Source organism: Orcinus orca, chromosome 1 (genome assembly GCF_937001465.1).
Source record: "Orcinus orca chromosome 1, mOrcOrc1.1, whole genome shotgun sequence".
NCBI lineage: Eukaryota > Metazoa > Chordata > Mammalia > Artiodactyla > Delphinidae > Orcinus > Orcinus orca.
Window position 1 is genome coordinate 1,466,417 of NC_064559.1, and position 20,275 is coordinate 1,486,691.

At 42.2% G+C, this 20,275-nt stretch overlaps 1 protein-coding gene and 1 pseudogene across 1 annotated transcript in view; both read left to right on the top strand.

The window, feature by feature from the left end:
- The window catches only part of LOC125964774 (metabotropic glutamate receptor 7-like), a 775,781-nt gene that overhangs the window by 165,424 nt on the left and 590,082 nt on the right, over positions 1-20,275 (top strand). The gene's annotated exons all lie outside the window — the stretch shown is intronic.
- Positions 1,718-19,859, top strand: LOC125964842 (centrosomal protein of 78 kDa-like; annotated as a pseudogene).

The following is a 20,275-nucleotide window of genomic DNA, read 5'->3' on the forward strand; positions in this document are numbered from 1 at the left end:
TAAATGTAAAGTAACCTTTAAAAAGTATATAAAACTTTTTTAAAAAAGAAATCATACTTAAAATTCGAAACAATTTAAATGTCCATCAACAGGAAAATGCACATATAAATTATTGTATTTCCCTACATGGGAATCCTACATAGCAAGGAAAGTACATGAACTAGACAGATCTTTACGTGTCAGCATGGATGAATCTAGAAAAGATAACACTAAATAAAGCAAGTAACAAGAGAAAACAAAATAGAATACTATATGCAGTTTAAGAATACTTAAAAATGTAGCCTACATAGAAAGACATCCATGCCAGTGATGGAGACCAAGTTCAGAAGAGTGGTTACCCAGGGTCAGCTGGGGAGTGGCTGTGTTTGGGAAAGTGGTCACACCAGACTCTTTAACAGGAATGGTAATGTTTCACTTCACACACTGGCTGGAGGACGGAGGAGTGTCTGCGATGTTATAATGTGAGCACGCTGCATGTGAAAGCCATTGCTGACCACATCTAGGGGATCTGATGCGCGGTAGCTGGTAGTGGGTGGAGGCATCCAGAAGGTGGTGGTAGAAGAGGAACGTTGTTGTACACGTAACGCCTAAGGCCTGACCAGAGGACGACCACTGTTCTAGAAACTGGACACAAATCCAACTTCTACGGCCAATCTTAGAAGACAAACTGAGGCATATTTAAAATTTTAACACTTTATGTGAGCAAAAATAGATTTAATTCAGGCACCACAAAGCGGAAGAGGTGAGGAGCACTCCAGCCACAGGAGCTGCAGAGATGTTTATTTTAAAAGGGCAGAAGCAAAGCAAGGAAATGACTGATTTGCTATGGCTTTAACGCCTAGTTGGTGGTTTGTAACTGGTTGTCCTCAGCGGTTTTCGTCACCCTGAGGCATTGACAGGCTTAGATTTTGGGTGGTTTACAGAGGCAGCCGCATCACTAGAGCCACCGCCGTCTAACGGCCTCTTTGCAGGGTTAATTTACTAACACCAATTGTCTGAATCCTTCCTCTCACTCAGTCACTTCACTTCCTACGCCTCAGTTTCTCTTCTGTAAAGTGGATATTCAGTAGGAAATTCTCTGTGGAGGTGTCAGTACAAAACAAAGTGATTATTAGTAACCACGATCATGTCCTGAATGCATGGAACACGTCACCGTTTGCCAACCACCGTGTCAAGTCAGCAGAAACGACAGAAATTAAGAGCTCTCCGCAGAAATTCACCCACCCGTGCACCATGTAACGGACCACAGGCGGACGTTCATTCAGCCTTTCCTGTGTCCCTCACAGAGTGCCCGCTCTCTCCTGGGCGGGGCGAGCACAGACAGCCGGAGTTTAACTACTTTTAAAATTCCTTGATACAACCATGTCTCACTTTTGTTTGGATCAGTCAGCAAACGTTTTTTGTAAACCCCAAACCCTCCACAGCTCCTACCTTTCGCGCCGCCCTAGTCTCAAAGCTCCCGCGACTGCTCCTCAGGCCGCGTCGTCATGGGAGGCGGGGCTGCGTGCTGCTCCTCAAGCCGCGTCGTCATGGGAGGCGGGTCTGCGTGCGGACGCACGGCGAGCGCGCAGAAGTCCTCGAGCCCCGCCCCCACGGGCCCGCCCGGAGGCTTAAACCGCAACCCCGCGGCTCTGGAGGGCGTTGATGCCCGCGCCAACACCAGGCCGTGCGTGGGCTCCGGAGCGCGGCATGGAGGGGCCGGCCCAGCTGGAGCCCGTGGCCCTATGTCTTCTGGCTGCGACTCCGGTCCTGCGCACGCTGCGGGGCCGCTGCCGCCGGGCGGTGAGCGCCCGAGGGGCCGGGAGGCGAGCCGGGGCCCCAGGCGGGTGTGGGCATCGTGTCCGCAGCCAGCGTCCCCGAGGCCGCGCTCGGGCCATGATCACTCGGTGAAGCTGGGCCGGGAGAGCGCGGCCGACTTCTTCTCGTGCTCTGAGGACCTGTGCGCGCTGCAGGGTTCGGTGCCTCTGCCCGCCTTGCCGCTTCCCTGCAGGAGGGCCTGCTGGAGTTAATGCCGACAGCCTCCATGGGGTGGACTGGGCGCCGCTCCTGAGCACCCTCTGCCCCTAATCTGTATCCAAAGCTGCTTCCAGGCACGGCTTGGCGAGACAGGTTTGTACTTCCCGCTTCCAGGGGCTGTCGTGTGGGCTCTACGAAGTGGAGTTTTAGATGGTACAAGGTGGAGGGTGGGCACTAGAACCGGTGCCCAGTGCCCGGGTGTGCGTGCATTAGGCGGGGCGTGCGGCCTAGGACTCCTGCCAGCTCGGTGACCCCGGCCGAGTGCCTTAAGGCTTCAAGGTCTCAGTGTTCTCATCTGTAGCATGGGCTTAATAGGACCCAGTCTCTGTGGCGGTTACAAGGATGCACTGTGTTCATGCTTGTAGGTTCTACAATGTAGTACACTGAGCAGTTTGGAGCATCGTTAATTGTTGCACAGATGTTACCTGGTCTGTTGAATGACTTTGCCTGGTACACACCAAAGCGATTAGGAAATGCGTATATCCCCGCTTCATTTCCTTTCCATTAAAACAGGGCTCAGGAAAAAAAAATCTTTTTTCAATAGTCGTATCATGTAGTGGAAAGAGCACCGGTGTGAAGGCAGCTTAGGGTTTGAATTCCAGGGTTTATGCTCTCTGTGGCCTGGGCAGGTTACTTTTGAACTGCAATCCCCACACTTGTAAAATGACTTTAAAAACCACTCTTTCTGTGGGTTCTTAGAATTAATTAAGCAGGTTATGTGTGTAAAATATCCTGGCACTTGAATGAGTTGTCAGAACCAAGGGCTGCTGGAGACGATGCTTCTGCCCTAGGTAATCTTCTCTTCTGCTGGGCGGCAGGTAAACACAAGCACAGTAGTCAGTGCTCTGGAAGAAGTGAGTTCTGGTGCTACAGAGCGCAAAATCTTTTTTTTTAAATTTAATTATTATTTTATATTGGAGGATAGTTGATTTACAACATTGTGTTAGTTTCAGGTATACAGCAAAGCGATTCAGTTTTACATATATCCATTCCTTTTCAGATTCTTTTCCCATACAGTTTGTTATAGGATATGGAGTAGAGTTCCCTGTGCGATGCAGTAGGTCCTTGTTGATTACCTATTTTATATATAGTTGTGTGTATATGTTAATCCCAAATTCCAAATTTATCCCTCCCCACCCCCATCTTTCCCCTTTGCAGAGCACAGAAACTTGGAAGGGAAAGTTCAAGGTAGGCTTCTTGGAGGAGGTGCCATCCTTTCTAAGGATATGTAGAAACTCCTGGGGTAGCAGGAGGGAGCAGTGTGTGTCAGAGTTTGAGAAATATAAGAAAATATGGCAAAACTAAAGTACAGGACTGGAACTCAGGGTTTGGGCAAGAAATGAGAGTTGATATTGGAAACCTACTGGGGCCCGACAGAACGGGGCCTTGTTTGTCCTGTCAGAAGTTTAGATGTTTATCCTGAAGGCTGTGGGAAACACTGAAGAACAGTGAGATGCACTTCTGGTTTTGAGGCTCTCTCGGACCTCCATGTGGAAGGCAGTTGATTGGGTGCAGGGTGAATTGTAATCTAAGGGTCCCACTTAAGTTATAAAAGGTTGGACTGGGTTTTGGAGATCAGAGACAGAATTGGTGGGGCCTGGTGACCAGTTAGAAAAGGGAGGGCAGCAAGCGTGGGTGACAGTTTACAGCTGCATCTTTTTGTGAGATACAGAGCACAGTAGGAAGGGATTGGGGGTGGCGAGAGGATCTTACTTCATCTTCAGTGCTTTGGAGGGGCCTGGTAGATGGGTCTGGGCCTAAGGTACAGATCTGGGCTTTTTGGGAGGACAGGTGTTTGAAGGCATGGGAGATACTTAGGTTACCCACAAGATGATACAGAGAATCATAGGTCTGAGAGTTTTTTATGTGCGTATATTTGAGGGTGTTAATAAGCTGTGAGAAAGTAGCCAACAGAGAAAGGGTGTGAAGATCTAGGAGAGGAAATGATTGTTCATTTGTTTTCAAAAAGCTGAATACTTATTGTGTGCCTGGCCCCTTTTTTAGGATCTGGGGTTCACACCATCTGTTATCTCTCCTGCAAGGACAGTTCAACTCATCCCCTGGTGAAGAAAAGTCAGATTATTCTTTGCATCCCATTCAGGTGTAGGAACTGTTCTGTACCTCTGATGGGACTTTACTTAACCAAAGTAATAATGTAGAAATCAAAAGAAATTCTAGCTGGAAGGGACTTAAAGGCTACTGTACTTAATTTTGCCGAATATTTTACATTGAATTTAAGAAAAATTTATTGCAGAGCCGATTCTCTTCAGAGTTCCTTCACTGAACTTTCTTTATGTCTTCAATCCAGTGGGTCCAGCTTGTAGATTTTGGCCTCCTCCTAAATTTGCTTCTTCATCCATATTACATTTTGCCTGGACTATGGCAGAAGCTCCTGGGTGGTTTCGCGGCCCCTGGACTCAGTTCCTCTAAGTTCATCTGCCTACTGGGGTTGAGTGATCTTCTAACATGAAAAGATACGCCTAAAATAATGCTGCTAATGGCTTGCCCACACAGAGTTAGTACATACTAGCCGCCCAGCGTGTGCTCTGCACAGAGGCGTGTAGTCTGAACTGTGCTTGGCCAAGCCTCATGGGGCTCTTTGGCCCTGAGGAAGCAGAGCTTTCTGTGGTCACTCCCTTTATCTAATTGGTCCTTCAGCAGCGTGGCTCCTTTTTCTAATCAACGGAGGCACCCTTACTCAGCCAGTGGTAGCCCCAGGCCTCATCACCTGTGGGATACAAGCCATGCTCTCTCCCAGGCTTGCTTGGGCCAACATCTCTATTTTCATTTCTGTCTCTTCTCACACTTGGACCCCTGCCCTTTAGTCATCGCCACATGCAGTATTTACTGTGCCCAGCCGGTGTCAGCCTTGAGTGTCATTGCACAGGTGCTCCCTCTGCAGTTAATGCACCTCCTCCTCCAACTCTGCATAGCCTCATCTTTCTAGATTCTGCTTCAGGGTTATCATGAAGCCATCACATTCTGCCTCCAAAGGAACCTCTGTGCATAAAGGTTATGTTTCTTTATCTCATGTGATTGAAATTTTGAGTTTACACATCTCCCTCCTTAATGAAGGCTTTAAGGGCAGGAGTCGTTTCTAATCCTTAGCACAGAGCAGGTGCTTTTTTTTTTAATGCTTTTTAATGATGATAAAATGTATGGTTTAAACCACTTATTTTACAATAATTTTGCTTTAGATTCTGGCAGAAATAAAGTTTACAGAAGTCGTGTTCCTGCGATAAGAAATAAAGATGTGACGTCCAGCTGTGTAAAGCTCTTAAATGCTGTGTAAGTGCGTCGGGTGCGCTAAGGAACCTGGAGCTAAGTGGGCTAGTTGTGAGAGAGAGACTTAACTGTGTTAACAATGGTAAGCCTTCATTGTGTCCTGTCGACATTTGATAGTTGCTGTTGGGGCAAACTAAACCAGTAAAATTTTAAACTCTTCCTCCATTTTAAAGGGATTGAATAAATTGGCCACTTTGGTGCACCTGTGTCCTGCGAATTGTCCAATTAGAGATGGAGGTTTAGAAAGTGAGTTTCAGTCTTGTTTAAGTCTCTTCCCATCAGACTGGTTTTGTGATTTCCTACACACCATGTTACTTCCTGTCTACCTTTTCTTGGTGTTGTTCATGCCTGGATTGTCTCCTGTACCTGCTCAAACCTTGGTCCGTTCTCATTTGTACCATGAAATTTTGTCATGCTGGATACTGTCAGAACTAATTTTACTTAACTTTGTGTTAAGCCACAAACCACACATTTTGTATATTTTCTGTTTTTTTGTTTGTCTATATTTTTATGGTTTTCGTCAAGAAATATTATGGGAAGGGAAATAGCAAGATGTAAAGAGCAAAAAAGTCATCATTCTCTTTAAATTGTTAGAACATCTAGCTGCAATCATAATTATGATGCACTGTGGTATGTGTTAAAAGAGGAAATACATGTAATGTCCCGTAGGAGCAGCAAACTCAGTGGTGTTAGTGGGGGTGTGTCATGGAAGTAATCAAAAAGCACGTGACTGTTGGTTGGTGTCCTGAAACATTAGTGTGTGTTCCCTGTGTCCAGTAGTGGTCTGGAGGGGTCAGGAAGCTTGCCTTTCAATTTGAGGGAACAGAGAGTTTGAGGTCCTCTCTCTTATATTGCTCTAGTATACTGCATAGCACCTAATAAAATACTGGGTTTATAGTTGACTTTTAAGTCACTGATTGATAAACATTGGGATGTATCTTTGGAAATGAAAATAGGAAGAATCTTATGCTTTTTATTTTTTTCCTTTTTTTCCTATATCTGAAAAGATATGTAGTACTTTGCTGAGTGGTTGGGAATAAAGTTTGCAGTATTCAGTGTATTCAGTTTTAGTATCTAAATAGAATTAAACTGTTGCAATAAACTGGAATAACACTTTGTTACTGACAAGTTTTAGAATGCATCTGTTCGTCAATTACCTGTTTGGGAAGATTGTAGTTAATGATTTTGAGAATGTGGCTATAAACCTCCAATTGACTCAAGAAAAGCAAATAAGTCAAGATTGACAAATGTATAGGCTCTTCATCTTAGAGTGTGTGTGTGTTTTTGTCCTTTTAGTTATTTTTCAAGGTATAAAGAATTCTATCACACTTAAGACAAGTTAAGTAAACTTCATGGGGTGTAATCTGACATGGCAGGGAGCAGATCACATGGCCTAGATCTTAAAGGTGATTTTATGTTTAAACTTTCATGAAAACATATGTGATTGAAGCACATTAATATATTGATACAGATGGCAGTTCATTTTTGTCTTTTTTTTTTTTTTTTTGCGGTACGGTTCCCTCCCACTCTTGTGGCCTCTCTCCCGTTGCGGAGCACAGGCTCCAGACGCGCAGGCTCAGAGGCTATGGCTCACGGGCCTAGCCGCTCCGCGGCATGTGGGATCTTCCTGGACCAGGGCACGAACCTGTGTCCTCTGCATCGGCAGGTGGACTCTCAACCACTGCGCCACCAGGGAAACCCTAATTTTTGTCTTTTGATACATGTGAGTGCAGCTTTCATTTTGCTGAAAGAATATGACCAGTTTTCAGTTTGGGATTCTACCATTTAGTAAAGATACTCCACTTAATTTTAGAAATAAGAGATTTAATATATAATACCTAATAATACTTTTATGTATTTTAGTTACTGAAAATATTTATTGTAATACTGTGAAGAAACTATGCCGTTATAGTCTTCAAGACTTAAATGAATCAAGTGTTTATTAGCTGCTGTAGTTTTTAAACTAATAAAAATCAGTACATCAGCAATTTGTAAATACAGTTTTTAAAATAATGCCTTAACAACTTTACAGTGGTTATAATGACTGTATTTAGGCCTAAAGTTATTTAATAATTTGACATGAAGCCTTTTTAATAGTTTGATGGTGCAGATCAGGGATAGGTAATCTATGGCTGGTGGGCCAGATCCAGCCCGTCGCCTGGTTTTGTAAAGGAAGTTTTTTTGGAACATAATCGCACCCATTGTTTACATGGTAGTTATGGCTACTTTCACCCTACGCCAGTGGGGCAGAGTACTTGCAACAGAAACTGTATATCCCACAAATCTGGAAATGTTTAAATTTAGGTTTTAAAAATTGAAAAATTCTTTGAACCTATACAGGGCAAGTCCATTGACCCCTGAGGTGGAAAACAGCCAAGAACTTTGGTGCCAAAGCCAAATGGCCTAGGTTCAAATTCCCTTTCTCCCATTTCATAGCTAGTGACCATGGGCAAATCACTTAACCTCTATGCCTCATTATGAGGTTTAACTGAACTCATTTGTATAAATAGTGCCTGGCGCATACTAAGCACTGTGCAAGTGATTGCTGTTGTTTCTGCTTGGAGCTTTTATAAGTTATTGTTAATAGAAAAATGACACTAATGATTTTCCTTTTAGAGTATCAAAGGCACTTTGAGTCTTTTATTTTTTCAAGAATGTAATATGACTTTTTTCATTTACAGTCAGTGTTCCCTGTTACCAAAATTTACTTTATGAATATAAAGAATTGAATGTCTTTAAGACAGTACTTGTGCTTAGATGTCAAACCATTATCTTCCCAAGGCACATCCAACTGGCTCTGCATAGTCCAGGCCTCTGAAGTTTGTGTGCACACCCTAGGTAGCATGTGAGATCCATTTTGTAAATATAGTTTTTAAAATAATGCTTGGAACTTCCCTGGCGGTCCAGCAGTTAAGACCATGCGCTCCCAATGCAGGGGGCTTGGATTCGATCCCTGCTCAAGGAACTAGATCCCACGTGCCTGCCGTAACTAAGAGCCCACATGCCACAACTAAAAGATCTGGCATGTTGCAACTTAAGACCTGGCACAGCCAAACAAACAAACAAATAAATAAATAAATATTTTAAAAAAATAAGTAAAACAAAATAATGCCTTAGGAGTTAGGAAAAGAAAATATTAGAACGTTTTTACCTTTGTATTATTTTAAAAAATCTGTGTAGTTTATCATGTACCTAAATTATATGTATGGAACTTTGTGTATATAATTTGTTAATAAATAAGATGCTTGTTAAAAAGTTTTCTTATGGTTTTCCCAGTCAGGTGTTTGGAGGCCATTGGAGGACAGAATGATGAAATATAGAGCCTCAGCAAAGATAGAATTTAGAACCAATTCCCTGACTTAGAAGATAAGGAAAATAATTCATAGACTGTAATTGAGTTGTCCAACTTTACATAAGTGTTCAGAAACAGGAAATCCAGTGGCTAGAATCTAATCACTGACTGACTAGAATCTGGGTCACTGGACTCATAAACCAGAAGTGACTGTTTCATTTCTCAGGTTGATGCTCCTGGTATATATACTTGATATGTGTGTGTGTAAATCTCTGACATAATAAGCCGTACTCAGTAGGCACACACTGTTTCCTTATTCAAGCATCTTAATTTCATCCCATTAAATCTTTGAAGTATCAGACTATCAGAAGGCATGAAGAAACCTGGGCTGAGAGTCTTCGTTCCAGGAGACCTGATCTTGACTGTATGGCTGGTTTGAGGCGCATCACTCTGAACTGCAGCACGCTCATTGGTGACCTGGGTACAAGTGCTTTGGCAGAATCTCTTAGTGAGGATTTATGGCTTAGAGGTAAATTCTAAAATTGAAAATACTGAATTTTTAATATGATATATGCTTAGCTTTTGGCATGATACTGTTGTGATAGGATGTTTCTTAAAGCCTCATTTTACTGATAGCTTTTATTTTGCTTTTAAACTTTCTCTAAGAGTTGCATATATCCTTTATAGAAAATACAGAGTAACAAGAGAACAATTACCTATAATTTTAATACCCAGACATAATCACTGTTCATTTTGGTGTATATACTTTCAGTCTTTTTTTTCTATAAATATATTTGTACACTTAGGGATTACAAAAGTAGAATTGTAGTATACTTGCTGTTTCATATTCCTGCTTTTTTCACTTAATGATGTATCATGTAGTATTGCGTCGTATTGATGTCCCATAGTTTAATCAATTCCTTGCCATTAGATTTAGACAGTTTGCTTTTCCCTGTCACAAACAATGTGAATACGTTATATATACATCTCTGTGTCCATCGGGCTTACTTCTGTAGAATAAGGTACTACAAGTGGAATGACTAAGTGTGACATATTTTTAAGACTTTTGATACACATGGCCAAATTACCACCCAGAAATGCTATGCCAGTTTGTAGTCCACCCCAACAGTAGATGTGAAGCCTGCCTCTCACAAACACTGGCTTGTAGCACTTGTAAAAAAATGTAAAACTACAAAAATGAGTACCTCTCCATTTTCTATGCAAGTGGGATTACTCCAAATTCTATAACATTTTTCAATTAATTTAGTATGAGCATTTTAGCAAGTCAGTAAATTTGCATCTCCTGCATCATTTTTTGGAATTGTTCAGTATTCCATTATATGAATATGCCACAGTGCACATAGCTTATCCATTCTTGTGTATAAGCTTTGTCCAGTTTTTGAGTTACAAATAGTCCTCTGATATATATCCTTACCTATATCTCTGACTATTTTGGTTAAATTCTTAGAAAGAGAGTTGTTGGATCAAAAGGGTATAGACATTATTTAAAGCCTTTTCCTACAGAATCTTGCCTGAATCTGATAGGAGAATAACCACATTTTGTTTTATTTTGTATTCATTTGATTTACTGGTGAGGTTTACTGGCTGTTTGTATTAATTTGGCTATTTGGTTAATTATACCCTGTGTCCATTCTTCTGTAGTGAGAGTTTGTAAGGGTTGTATGATATCCTGTCAGATCCATATGTCTGACTTGCTATTTCTATGTGTCATGGGGGTGTTGAAAGACTCCACTTATTTTAATGTGATGGTCCACTCAACACTTAAATAAATGACTCATGATAGTTATATTTTTTAATACCTGTGCTTTGGTGATGATCCCTTTGGTTTAAATGAGTAGGTTGTTCAGCCCCACAACTACTAGAATTCATGATCAGTTTTTCTGGTTTTTGTCTGACTTTTTATGGAGAGAGTTCTTGACCATCATATTTCATGATAGGTTTTTAGTATGTATTCTCTATTCACACATTGTTTGAATTTGTTATTATTTGTAACCTCTTAGACTTGTCTTTTTTTCCTCTAAAACTAACAGTTATTACATTTCTTCTATTTTGTTTTCCCCTTTTAACTAGTTTCATGTGTGATTTGGAGCTGAAGATCATGATCAAAAGAATGCAGTGCATTTCTGAGCTCCACCAGGTTTTGCTTGTGAGGTTTACATGCCACTGCCACCCTTGCTAATTATGAACTGAGATTCATTTTGTGATGCTTTTTGCTCATAGGTTATATACAGTTATTCTTCAGTTCTGTAATTGTAAAATATGTTGGATGATTTATTGGGACTAAAGGCAGGGTTATCATTGCACATCCAAGAAGAGGTTTTTAAATTGGATTATGCATTATGTGTGTGCGTATACATTTCTGTTTTTTTCCATATCCAAAATTACAAACCTGCCATGACTTCTCTTGTGCAGGACTCTTCCACACGTGAGAAAATGGGAGCTGTCTATATGTTAAATCTGTATAGACTTCGCAAATGACCTTTTGTCTTTCATCGAAAGCACTGGACCTGCAGCAGTGTGGCCTCACCAGTGAGGGAGCAAAGGCTTTACTAAAGGCCCTTGAAACCAACAGAACTCTGCTCGTTCTGGATATAAGAAAAAATCCACTTATTGGTATGTGCTCACTTTTTTTTTAATTGATAAACACATAGGAAAACAAAAAGAATTTGTTCACGTATTGACAGTTTTTAAAACTTAATGTGTTTAACTTTCCTCATCATATACAGCTGGCCCTTGAACAATGTGGGGCTAGGGGTGCCGACCCCTACGCAGTTGAAAATCTGGGTATAAGTTTATAGTCAGTGGTTCCGCATCTGTGGATTCAACCAACCTTGGATCGTGTAGGATGATAGTACATATTTATTGAAAAATATCCGTGTGTCAATGGACCCGCGAGGTTCAAACCCATGTTGTTCAAGCTGCAACTGTACTTTTCTAGTGTTGCACTTCCCTTATGTCTTTAGCAGATAATGTACTAATTAAAGTGAATTATACTTGTAAATTGTTCTTATCTCTACTCTAAATAGAGGTGAACCTAGATACTAAGCCTGCTTCCACGAAGAGCATTATTTCTTTCCTGTGCAACCTCTGAATTCTTGCCAGAAGTACTTTATTCATTTGTCAGATTCACAAGTAATTTTTTTACTATCTTCTGTGTGCCAGATATGGGTTTAGGCACTAGGGATAAAGCAGTGAACCAGACAGACAAAAGTCTTGCCCTCATGGAGCTTACATTCTAGTGAAGGAGTTCAGATAGAAATGAGTAAACAGATAAGTCATATAATTTTAGGTAGTAGGAAGTGCAAAAATATCTTAATGTAAGGAGAGTGAGGGGGGGCAGGTAGGACTCCATTGGACAGGTTTGTTAGGGGATGGCTTTACTGGAGAAGTGGCATTTGAATGGAGACCTGAATGAAGAGAGGAGCAAGCCATGGAAGAACTGGAGTAAGCACATTCCAGGACAAGGAGGCAATGAGTATGCAGGTATGTAGGTGGGTGGAGTATTTAAGGAAAAGCAAGGAGGCCAACATGGCCAGAGTACTGAGTGAAGAAGAGTGTGGTATGACATGAGGTCAAGGAGCTAGCCAGGGGTCTGCTCTTGTAAAGTCTTGAAGGCCAGAGTAAAGATGTGGATTCTTCTAAACGAGTAGAGGGTTTTGAAGTGGGACAAGGCATGATCCAAATAGTATCTGAATAAGATGACCTGGTATAGAGAATAGACTTGGGGGGATAAAGAAGAGAAACAGGGAGGCCAGTTAGGAGACTATCACAGGGTTCCAAATAAGAGATGTTTATGGCCTAGGTTAGGTTGGAAGTTTGCAGCAAGTGAAAAGTGGTTGAATTCAGGTTGTGTTTTGAGGGTGTAGCTAACAAGGCTTGCCGATAGATTAGATGTGGGGTATGAAGGAGACAGTAACAAGGAGACAAGTCGTTGATGATTATGTGTGCAACTGGGTGGTATCACTTAGAAGGGGGCTGATGGGAGGAGCAGCTTTTGAGGGAATATCAGGACTTTGGTTTGTTATCTTGGATGCCCTTTAGGTATCTAAGTGTCTGGACGGTGCTTAGACTGTACTTTCTATCCAAAGGTATCTAAAGCCACTTTAGATGCAAAATGTTTAAAGCTGACCTTTGCTGCTGCCGAAATGGTAGCCACTGGGGGCAGTCTGCAAGATGGCATCTTAGGTTTTTGAGGAAGAAATTAGAATACACAAAGTGGGAAGTAAGTGTATAATTACATAATGTAGACTTCATATTTAATTTTATGGGAAAAGCAATAATTAGTTGGCTTTTGGTTTTAAATGGAAATAGCCACTCATTGGGAAATAATTACTCTAATTTCAATTTATTTTACTTTAAATCATTCTGTGATGAAAGCAGTTACCAAAAAAGGTCTCCAGAATGGAAAGAGTGCCAAGTTAGAGGCATATAACATGTTTTAATTCTCTTGGAAGAATTTCTCTTTAATGGCTTGTTTTTCTTTCCTTTTTAAAAGAAAATTATCAAGGTACTTTCTGCCATCTTAAAACTAAGTTTTTAGTCAAATGAAATGGCTTTTCTGATTTTGAAAATGTTGTGTGATGCTTTAATTTAGCTTCCCAGAAATGCAGATTGAAGACCTTTTATTAACTTAAAATATCTTAATTTCCAATGAAGATCAAACCCTCCTAAATTACCTGTAACTTAAATGGCATATTTATCATTTCTGTCTCAGTACCAGTGGATAACTTCTCCATCGGTGAAGGAACCATACAAAGCTGCTAGACAGAAAAGGAGAACTATAATTTTGGAAAGTGGTTGAAAAGGAAAAGCTACTATTAGAATTGGTAACTCTTTCTTTTTTTTAATGCTACTAGAATTTATACCCCTTATATTTTCCGGTGGGCTAAAATTAAAACAGCGTTAATGGTTATTCCTTAACGGTTAATTACTTCCTTAACGGTTAGCTGTCAATATTATTTGTGGTTCTTATGGAACGTGCCTAGGATGTTCCTGACACATAGTGTTTAATATGTATTAGATATTAATATTAATGTGATAAAGCTCTTGAAGTGACAAAATCCATATCCAGATATGAGGTCACCTTTTCTCCCTTTCATGTGGGGTCCATGCCTTAGGAAAGAGAGGGAAGCATGTGATGTGTCTAGTGACAACCCCAAGATAAAATAAAGTAGGCAGAGCCCTTGGCGCTTTACAGATACGAATACCTTTTATTGTCATCACCACCCTGTGAACAGTGTTTTACAGCAGCGCAGACAGGTTAGGGTCAGGTGCAGCGGGGAAGTGGGATCAGGCAGGAGAAGGACATGGGGAGAGTCGGGGGGGGGGCTGGTTCCAGAGTCTTTACTAAGGAAACAACAAAAATCACAGATGATAATGACTGTTTTTTCAAAATGCAGGAATCAGTGGAAAAACTAGAAATGATCATGTTCAGAATTGTGATCAGTTATGTCTAAGTATGTAAAAGTCAGTTACTTTCCCATAAGCCAGAAATAACAATAAAAAACAAGGAAAGATCCCATTTGCAATAGTCAAAAAAATTAGCAAATATCTAGAAGTCAGTTCAGTGTTCACCTGAAAAAGTTAGTGCAAAAGGATAGATGAAACATATTAAACATATATGTTAACATTAATAAAATGTAATGTTAACATATGATCTATTAACATGTAAAGCCACTGGCAGAGGGAAACACAGATCGGTGGAAAAGTCCAGAAACTGGTCCCTGTTTACTTGAGAATTGTATTTTAACTTAGACAATTTTAAAGTCTAACTTGACTTTTTGTCTAATTGACTGATTGAAGCATTGATAATTCATTTAAACAGAAATTATATATTTGCATCACAGCATACACAAATTCTAGTCAGTCGAAAAGATGCAAATACAACTAAATGCAAGAAGCAAATATAAAATACAGGAGAGAATTTCTGTGTAAGTGTAGGGAGTACAGAAGCCTTCCTAAGTAAGCCATAAAACTCAGAAGCCATAAAGTAAAAGATATTTAATTACATGAAAATTTAAAACTTTTCTACAGTTCAAGACATAAACAAAACAAAATGACAGACACAAAAGTTTGGTAGTGTATTAACATATAAAGGTTACTGTTGATATAGAGGAGAACCCACAAATAAATGAAAAAGGATAACCAAATTTTAAAAAGGCAGGGGATGGTTTCTACCCGTATGAGCAAACAACTCAGAAGAAACACAGCTGGCTACTAGACAAATGAAGAGGGGCCAACTTCTTTAGGAAATGCAGATAAAAACCATGGGATTTTCTTCCCCTCTGATGGGCAGAAATTCTAGACTGATAACATCTGGTGTAGACGAGGGAACAAGCACACTTTGCCTATGTTAAGTACAATAAATGTGTTCAATTCTGGAGTGAGGTTTGCAGCGTCCATCAAAGTTCAAAACTCTCTTGCTCTTTGACCAAAGACTTTTACTTCTAGGCACCTGCCCTCTGCCAGTACTCTGCCTTGCACAGAAGTGTGCATAAAATCAGGCACCCCCAAGTCCAATGAGGGATACTTACGTAATGGAGAAAATCTAGAGACAACCCGGATATCCTTCAGGAGGGGTCTGATGAAGGAAATTAGGATCCATCCGTGGTATGGAGTAACGTGTGTGTGGAGAACGGGGAAGGTCTGTGAGCAAACTGGGAAGATGACCTGATACATCATCAGGTCAAAAGGAAAAAGAGCAGGTGTAGAAAAGGACATTTCTGTTATTCCACTTAGAAACCCACAGTGTTTGTATTTGTAAATACTATATATGTATATATGTACATATGGAAACACGCATATATACACTTATACACATTTGTGTATCTGATCCTGAAAATGCACAAAAAAACGTTAATGGCAACCACCTGTATGGATGGGAATAGATCTTTATATTTTTACTCTAGTTTTCCTAATCATGTGCAAATTTAGAGTTAATTTTTTATTTAAAAGTTAGGCAGTCAGGAGAGGCCTAGTGACTCTTTTGTGGGCTTCTCTCACCTCAGGATGCACTCGTCGCGCCCTTGTTGTTTCTGGTTTGTCTTTTGGAGCAGACACCACTGAAACGAGCGTCTTGTCATCGCTTGCCAACTGCCTGCGGTTTTCTTGCGCCCTCCTAACCCTCACCACCTTTGTGAGATGCTGTTTCGCGCTGAGGTGGTGCTTTTCCTCTCACACACACCCCTCTTATACCTTGGGAAGTCCCGGGGTTTCTCAGTGGGCATTCTAGAATACTCATCCCAGAGATGCAGTGGGTTTGTTTTTCAGCCACATGCATTTGGGGAAAACTCTGTTCCTGTATGAATTATCCTCTTGGGAGTTCACGATTCACCGGAGCTCTTGAGACGCTCTAGGAAGTTGAGTCAAGAAACCCTTGTAGCCCTGTTAATTCAGGATTTCCTAAATTTCTATGACGGACTGTGGCACCGCTTTTCCAGTCACAACCATCCTTATCAGCTTCTGTCATAGACTCCCTGGGGAGCGCTGCTCAGACTCTGTCCTGGAAGCTTTGCAGTCCCAGGATTACCCACTGCTTCCACACCCTCCCGGCCCCCTGCTAGCGCTCTGTCAGCCTGGCACCTTCTCCCTGCCCCCCAACTCATTCAGGCCACAGGCCCTGCCCTCGCTGTGGGATTCAGTGATAACGCCTGGGAGCAGTGGCCCAGCACAGCCCACGGCAGTGCTCGGCGTGGCTCACAGGGTTTAAAACACGCAATTTGAGCCCTTACTGGAACATGGGAAGATGATTTAAAGCCAGATGTCTTATTTCATAATCCCCGTGTCTCTGAAAGTGGGAGAAACAGACTGGGAGGGCCGTATGTTTCAAGCAAAAGGGAGACTGTTTCTCTGTGGAAGTAAAGAACAGGCCCTCACAGTTAACAGGTGACGTAGGGAGTTTGTGCTGAGTCTGCCATGTTGGGCCTGTTATACTCATTTATATGACCATTGGGTCCCTATTGGCATTTGCATTTACTGCCCATGCTTGAAACACCCCAGTGTCCCTGTCTTGGTCACGAGCCCTAATTCTGTTGACCTAGAAAGTTCTTTGTGGGAGCTTTCTATCAGGGCTCTCCCGCAGTGTCCCTACCCTCAAGCCCCTATGTCCTAGTACTTCTTCTACAATGCAGAACTCCTTGTTGTGCAGACCTGATTGCTCCTCGTTGCTCCAGGATCCGATCGATCCAGTTCCTGGGAGAGCGTGTCTGTAGGGCCCTCTGCAATCTGCAGTCCTGCCCCCAACCAGGCACCCAGCACCCCAGGTGCTGCAGAGAACTTGCTGGGGTCCCCCGTGCCTTGGCAGAGACAGCTCTCTGCCAGATGCCCTTCCTTCGTCTCCCCCTGTCGTGACCCCTCCCACCTCCCTTCCTCTGAAACCTTCAACCTTCCCTCGGGCAGAGTTACTTGCTCAGCTCTGTGCTTCCACAGCCCTTGTCCTGTGGAATTTGAATTCCCTCCACAGCTGTCTTGCTAGGTTGGGAGCAGCTGATTCCCCTTCATCTTTTTCTTTCTTCCCTCAGCCCCACAGCAGGGACACTCTTGGGCACCGTGCGAATTTAATCTTCAATTTCTAGTTGTTATGACATTGTTGCTGTGATGATACCACCTACGTTCACAGTAGGATGGATGAATGTGTGGGGGATGACTGTAAATACAGATTCTTTGTAAATCCAGGTTTCTAATTCTTCCCCCTTTTCATATTTTTCCCCTTAAATCACATGTCCTTTTTGCTGCTTCCAGCTCTATAATTGGACTGTCGCCTGGGGAACCTGAGGCAGCAGAATATCAAAGAGGGTAGACACTAAGTTTTTAATGTAAATGTCAACCAGGATACCTACTAGCTGTGAAAAGGGGGTCCCAGAATTCAGGCTCAAAGCCTATTACCAGATACTTGGTTTCCCTGCTTGTGTCTCTTCTGTCTGTCGACGTGCACTTGACTCCTATTAACTTTAACAGGAATTATGTGTGTGCCCTGAGAGGCGAGCATAGCTTTTAATGGGGGCTTCCTCACCCTGCTTTTCTTTGCTGATTACTTTTAATGAATCCCATCCAGTAGAAGTGGAATAATAAGACAGGATGTGCTTGAGAAAATGGAGAGAGTTATTACATATTTTCCTTGTAATCCAGAATAACATGTCAGCTCTTCTTCTGTTTGTCTCCTTTGTTTGTCAGTGGAAGATAATTTTGGCTTGCTTACTTTCCAAATCAGAAACTGAAGTCCAATACTAACGTATCCTAGATGAAACTTGACTCATTCATTTTTGAGAGTCTGTATGAGCCCTGTGCAAGGTGCAGAGAATGAAAAGACAAATTTATTGACTTCAATAGATATTTACATAGCATTGAATGTGTTCCAGATGCTGTTCTGAATTCTATCAGTTATCTACTTTTGCATCATAGAACACTTCAAGACAGTGACTTAAAACCACAGCCATTTCTTTTGCTCAGGATTCTTTTCAGTCAGCAGGTGGGGCCGGGCTCAGTGGGGTGATTTCTTCTGGTCTCATCTGAGATCACTTATTCAACCAAAGTCATCTGGTGATCCACCTAGAGTCTAAATGGCCCCCCTCATCTGTCTGGCAGCTGTTGCTGGCTGGCTGTTGGCTGGGCCTGTTATTTCCAGCAGGCTAGCTCGGGCTTGCTTACATGGCAGTGATGTTTTAAGAGGGCAGGTATAGAAGCCGCATGCCCCTTGAGGCCTCAGCTTGGAAGTTGCACAGCGTCACTCCTGTTGCAGTCTCTTGGTCAAAGCAAGTCCACAAGGCCAGCCCAGATTCAAAAGGTGTGGAGCACAAGACCCCACCTCTTGCTGGGAGGGCTGCAGAGAATTTGTGGCCATTTAGTCCTCACATCAGAGAGGCACAACAGAGAGATTTAGTAACTTGTTCAAGATCACACAGCTTGGGACAATACAGTGTTTTAAGTGCTTTGAAAGCTGCTGCTCATTATTTTTAAATCTTACCGCCACTATTCAGACCAACTCATTTTTTTTCTCTGCAGCCTTGTAGAGAAAGGGTCGTTCACATTGCTGTGTGGCTGCCATGGGTTGGAAGCCTCATATATGTTGTACCACTGAACTGTCATAACTAGTATGAAATGGAGATATTACTATTATTCCTAATATTCAGATGAGGAAACTGAGGCTCTTGGAAATTAAGTATGAGTCGTATAAGAGAATGTTAACTCACTGTTCCATATGCAAGAGTGGTCTCCCTAAGTAAATTATAAATGTTCTGGCACAGATCTTTTTTTTAATCTCTTGTTTGCATCTGGAAAATGGTTTTTAAAACTTTTCTGTTGCTTTGTTAATGGTAGTTGCACATTGTAGAAAAATAGCTGGAACAAAAAACATGTTTTTCAGATGTCCAGTGGAGCCCCAGAATAAAAGCAAGATGAATATTCAATTCCACATTGGCAACACCAAAGAAGATGATGCTTTAGAAAAAAGATTTCTCGACAAAGCTCTTGAACTCAATATGATCTCCCTGCAAAGGCATAGGTGAGTACATGTCCCATTCAGAAGCTTGTCAGAGAATTGGTTTAGTTTTCAGACGCTGAAGGAGACACATCTAGGAGCCTGCCCATCCTGGAGTAGCAGTTATTGTAACTAGTTGGGAAAGACCGTTTGTTACGGGGGTGCTCCTGCTGCTGCTTACAGGCCCCTTAGCATGATTCCACGGCCGGGAGCATGGCGGGGGCCACACCTTCTAGGAGCTTTGGTCAAAATTTCCTTTGACAATCTCTGCTCTGACAGCACAGAGGGTGCCATCCCATCTCTGGTGCAGCTTGCACAGCCTGTTCAGTGTAAGAACAGACACTGCTGCTCCCCTGAACGTCAGAGAGAGTAGTTAATTCTGTCAGCTCCATGAAAAACGTATGTTCTCACGCATGAGAATAGCTGCCTGCCCCCTGCACGGCAGGCTCATCGAAGAGTTGAGCTAACCTAGGTTACCTGTGAGCGTGATGGTCCTTCACTGCGTTTGAAAGGAATTTTCTAATGACTGAGATGTGTGACGCTCCTGGCCACCTGCGGGGGCTTTCAGGTGGGAGGTTGGACACGATGGCTTCAGGTGCCGTGACTCTCGCAGGAGCTGGTGACGGGAAGGAGGGTCGTCCTGATGCTCAACCAGATGCTCCTGTTCTTAACGGCTGCATCGGTGGTTCTTCTGGGTCCGTGGGAGGCATTCGGGCCTCTCTGCATAATGCTGTCACCATCGAAGATGTCAGAAGCTGGCAGTCTTCATGAAGCATTTTTTGGAGATGCACCAGCCATGAGCACATCCTAACCAATATACATTCTGCCCTTGAACAGTGTACAAAATTGAGAGTCGTTTGGGCATGGCTAAAAAAACTAAACAAACACAGTATTTTTCTCGAATGAACATACTTATGATAGATTTTCTTCTTTTTTCAGAGAACAGCAAAACATCCACAGCTATCCCAAGCTGTTGAAACTTAACCTTAATTCTGACTTGAACTGGAAGCTTTTAAAAAGTCTTCTCTTGCTTTTCTACCAAATTCCAGCTACTGTTGTCTTTGCTGCTACTTTTTCTGCCTAGATCTCATATTCAAAGCTGCCTATGGGTTTAATTATATGCCAATTGCAGGTTGTTGTTTTTAGAGACACACAGACACACAGCGTGGAGGGTGGGTGGGGCCCTG